Raw genomic sequence first — 4,963 nt, forward strand, 5'->3', positions numbered from 1 at the left:
TCCTCCTCCTTCTTCTCCTCTTCCTCCTCCTCCTTCTTCTCCTCCTCTTCCTCCTCCTTATTCTTCTCCTCCTCTTCCTCCTACTCTTCCTCCTCCTCCTTTTCTTTCTCTTCTTCCTTCTTCTTCTCCTTCTTCCAGTTTTTATTCTCAGGTATTATGTCACAGTGACAGAAACTAATATTCCCTCAACTTTATCAGAACACTATAAGGCTCAAATGATAAAATTCTGGATGTGTAGGTCTCTAAGCACAGGGCATGATTGCTTTTGTTTTTTGTTTGTTTGCCATGGGGTAAAACCAGGGGCACTTTACCACTGGACTACATCTCTACCACCCTCACCCTCACTTTTTTTTTTTTTTTTTTTAATTTTGAGACAGGATCTTTCTAAGTTGCCCAGGCTAGCCTTAAATGTGTGGCCTTCCAGCCTCAGCATCCTGAGTAGCTGAGAGTGCAGATGTATGCCACTGCATCTGGCTATGGTTGCAGTTTTTAATTTCTATTTTAAAGATAGGGCAGCACGTGGCATGATCACTGACAATCTTTAGAGGAGCCCAGAACAACCCGTCTGCCTTTTGCCCTGGAGAACGGGCCCCTGTGCAGGCTGGCAGGCCCCGTGTGCAGGCACCACTCCAGCCTGGCCTTTGGGTGAGTCACCCTGCCCAGCTGACCCTTCCTCCTCTCCAGCAGGATGTGCACAGCAGGCAAGCAGGCAAGGAGGAAGGGAGTCAGGCAGCATCTGGGCTTCCTAAAGCACGGGTCAAGCCTGTTGCAAAGTCAGAATATGGCACGTGAATACTTGCGGAAGTTCACTTTAGATTTCTTCCACAGTTACCACTGTGCTGTTCAAATAATTTTATCCCTGATTAAACATGTTTTCACTACAAGTGTTTGTATGAAAAGATTCCAATCAGATATGTGTCTCCTTATCTTTAGTCCTACTACTTACTCATTTTTATCACTTTGATCTCATTCTTCAACCCTGGTGGCTAGCCCAGGCTTTCAGATCTTTTAAGGCTGCACCTGGCTGTGTTCTGTGCCAGGAACCAAAATGAAATAAATCAGGAAAGATCTCCCTGGGCTTGCAGGACTCATCTGCTAAACCAGGAGGCAGACCAGAGCCACTCACCCTCAACAGCTTCAATAGAGTTTTTAAAAAACTGTAAACAGATCAAAGCAGTAACAAAAGAAATCATCTTCTACTGCTCTGGTCTTAAAAAAGAAAAGAGAGGAAGTTTTGAGTTCCGAAGAGTTTAGAGCTTATAGCATTGAGAGGAACACCAAAGCATGAAGTAAAAGCCTCTTGCTACCACGCCACTGCCTTTTGTGACCACTTTCCATCACACCACAATGCAGAGCAAGACAAATCCCTTATTGCCAAAGTCCTCCCTAAAGTGTTTGGTAAACTAAAGAACCCAGGAATCTTGTGATTCTGAGACTTCAATTTCCCTCCTTATAATGTGGGGTGTTCAGGTCATGGTGTTGGTGTGTGAAACCCTTTGCTGATTTATGCGAACACTGGGAGAGCTAGGAGAACAACATCATTATATTTTTAGAAAGCTTAACTTCTTCTGTTCTAACTTTTGATATGTTTCTTTTAATTTCTGGTATCCATGCTTTTTTTTTTTTTTTTTTTTTTTTTTTTTTTTTTTTTTTTTTTAAAGACCAGAGCAGTAGAAGATGATTTCTTTTGTTACTACGTTGATCTGTTTATTGTTTTTTATTATCTCGCTGGCCACTCAGTGTCAGTTCTGCTATTTTAACATTTATTTTCCTGGACCATGAAGCCCAGTCAACGGGAACAAGTTGATAGGTGGACTTCTTATCTGCGTCTACTATGCTACTTTCCAAGAAGCCTACACATTACCTACCCAGCAATCAATGGAAACCTCGATATAACCATAATCCCCCGCCCTTCCCTAGGGCCACTCTCCATTCCAAGCATTGAGATCTCAGGCTCCAGATAAGCCGACTCCTCCCTTCCTGGAACATCTTTCCTCTTCCAGGCCAAGCTCCTCCTAGCTTCCAACTCAGGTGACGGCACAGCCATTCATGGCCTTCCCAGATTTGACCCACCTTGTTCCAGGCAGTTAATCTAAGTGATTATAATACAATAACACTAGTGAGAAAAACGGGACCAACTTGTACCAGATAGTGTGTACTGTATTAAATTTGTTCCTCTTTTTTTCATGAACAAAAGCTTTCTCTACACAAAGCTCTAATGGCCACCAAATGTTCTACCAAGGCAGAACATTTAGGACTCAAGGCATCCTTGAAGAGAAGTGGTTTGCCCAAGGTCAAAAAGTCAATTCGGAGCTGGGTATTATGATTCAAATGATGGTACAAATCTTTAATCCCTGCATTCTGAGAGGCTGAGGCAGGAGGATTGATTACACATTTGTACCCATCTGGGAAATTTACCAAATTAGCAACATCTTGCCTTAAAATAACATTCTTTTTTTAAAATGGCTAGAAAGTGGAGCTCAGTGCAAACGACCTGGGTTCAATCCTGAATACTGAAAGCAAGCAAGCAAGCAAGCAAGCAAGCAAGCAAGCAAGAAAGAAAGAAAGAATTAAAAAAAAAAAAAGTGCTTCAGGGAAGAGCAAGAGCCAGCTCCCTGTCATTGGCCTTTTCCTGCTGGGGAGGTAACACTGGCTGCCCAGTCCTCTTGTCATAGTTCCAGAGAACTTCCGCTGACTGAGTGTGCCAACATAACCCTGCTGTGCGGCTGCGGAACCTTACCCAGCCCCACTTAGCTCTCAGACTGTGGGCCTTCGCAGAGACTGGCACCTTCAGTAAGAACTTCCTAGAAGTAGACTGTGCCCAGAATTGATCAAAATCCTCTGAGCAAGACGGTTCCTGGGGCAGGTCCTTGGCCAGATTATAGGCGTTACCCCCACTCCCCTTTGCAGACTATTATCTTCCCGTGGATAGACTACGAAGAACTCCAGGGACCTAATTTTAGAGCAGGCCCGTGCACTTACTTCAGAGCACGTTCCCTCCTACCCACTATGAACCTCTTAGTAAAACATCCTCTTCCTTAATATATCACTTCCCCTAAAAGTAAATTTTATTTGTGGTGTTTCAATTTGAGATAAAATACAACTCTTGTGTAAACTGCATAATATTAACCAAAGGAGCGGCCTTTGGAAATCAACTTTAATGATGCAACAAGTACATCTTTAAAAGGAAAGCCCTCAGAAATGCTGGCGATGATTGTGTGTCCTGCGCCACAGGCGGGGCGCTGGCTGTCGAGGCAGCTGTGTTCTGCATGGTGAGAGGCAGCAGAGACGCAGGAAGTGCAGCCACTGCCACAGGGCCCGGGGGCTCTCGCACCCACAGGGCCAGCAGTGGCTTGTCCACGAGGCCTCCTCATCCGGAGCAGTGCTAGCTCTCCAGAGCCCGTTACAGTCCGTGAGGCCCACCTCCCAGCTGTCGGGGGCCAAATAGCAGATGGCGAGCTCCCTGGCTCTGGCATTCCTCAGCTCACCACCATGGCATCCCACCTTGGCAGGAAGAGAAAAGCAGAGAAAACCTGTTCTCACAGTCCTGATAACCCCGAACCTCTGCCCGCCCTTTCGGTAGAAAACTAGAAATTCGATTGTTTAGGAAAAAGTAAAAACGGAGATGATAAGGGCCAGCCAGATAGCGCAGCGGACTAAAGCAACTGGTTATACAAAAACACAGGGACGAGGTCTGATCGCCAGCCTGCCGTGCGGGCCCAGCACCCACCCCCATCCCTTTCCCCAGCACTGAGACAGCGATTGAGACTGGGTGTGACTGGTGCCTGTAACGCCAGTGCTTGGGAGGCTGAAAACAGGAGAATCGCTACGAGTCCGATCTGTGTAATGAGACCCTGTAGATCCTGTACTAAATACAGTTTTCAAAAAAACAAAAAACAAGGACATAATCTTCCTCTTCCTCATGCATCTGCATTCCTGGTGAAGTCTCAGAAGGGGTTTCTGGAGATCAGGGCCTGGGATATCTGTGGACAGCTGAAGATGCTGGTCATGTCTCCTAGCACCAGGCTCCAGGGATCGGTGCTCAGCAAGGGCCTCTGTGAGAGCGGTGACGACCTCACCCAGTGTCACAGCCCAAGGGGGGCATACATCATAGCAGAGGATCACATACTGAGGGGGGAATCTTCCTGCTGGGGCACAGAGCAGGACAGGGTGCCCACCGACACAGTGCCAGGCACTGAATTCCTTGTTCTGCGAGCAAAAGCTAAGCGGCAGCTCCCAAAGAGGGTTTCTAAGAGCAGATTTACCTGGAAAGAAAAGCAAGGGTGTGCTGGAGTGGGGGAGCCCGGGAACTGGCGGGGAAGGTGGAGTTGCACGTAGCGCACCTGGGCCTGGGGGAGGGGTGTGGGCTTCCCGAATGAGCCACACCCCATACCGGTTCCCATTGGCACACTCCCTGCCCTCTCCCTTGCCAGGCTGGCACCTAGCTGTCTCTCAAGAGCGAGACCATGTGTCACCCATCTGGGAAGTCCTGGCTGTGTCCCCACCCACCCCCTCAAGGTGCCTTTGTCCTGGCATTCTGAGCACCTGGAGCATGCTGCAACACTAGCAGTGGTTTGCTGGCCTGTGACCTGTAGACACTGGGCAGCCCTGGGCCCCGTTGGGGCCAGTGGAGAATCACCATTCAAGTCACCGTCTGGGGAACAGGAGCTGGGGAAAGAAGGTTAGAGCTGGTGAATTCTGAAGGTTGGGTGGGGGTATACGGTGCTCTATAGAGTACTACAGGCATTAGAGGGAAGCTTTGCTGGCTAAAGTGGGTAGCAGAGAAGATCTTGTTGTCTTTGTTTTATTTTATTTGTTTTATTTTTTGTATTTTAATAAGGGTCTACGGGGCGTACAGGGCCTCACTACACAGATTGGACTCGTAGCAGTCCTCCTGCTTTTAGCCTCCCAAGTACTGGTATTACAGGTACATACCACCACAGCCAGTCTCAATGACAGTCTC

At 47.6% G+C, this 4,963-nt stretch overlaps 1 pseudogene; it reads right to left on the minus strand.

The window, feature by feature from the left end:
* The window catches only part of LOC101588266, a 12,056-nt pseudogene extending 7,665 nt beyond the window's left edge, over window positions 1-4,391 (minus strand).
* Window positions 4,392-4,963: the final 572 nt, after the last annotated feature.

This window comes from Octodon degus, unplaced genomic scaffold, assembly GCF_000260255.1.
Source record: "Octodon degus isolate 3935 unplaced genomic scaffold, OctDeg1.0 scaffold00112, whole genome shotgun sequence".
NCBI lineage: Eukaryota > Metazoa > Chordata > Mammalia > Rodentia > Octodontidae > Octodon > Octodon degus.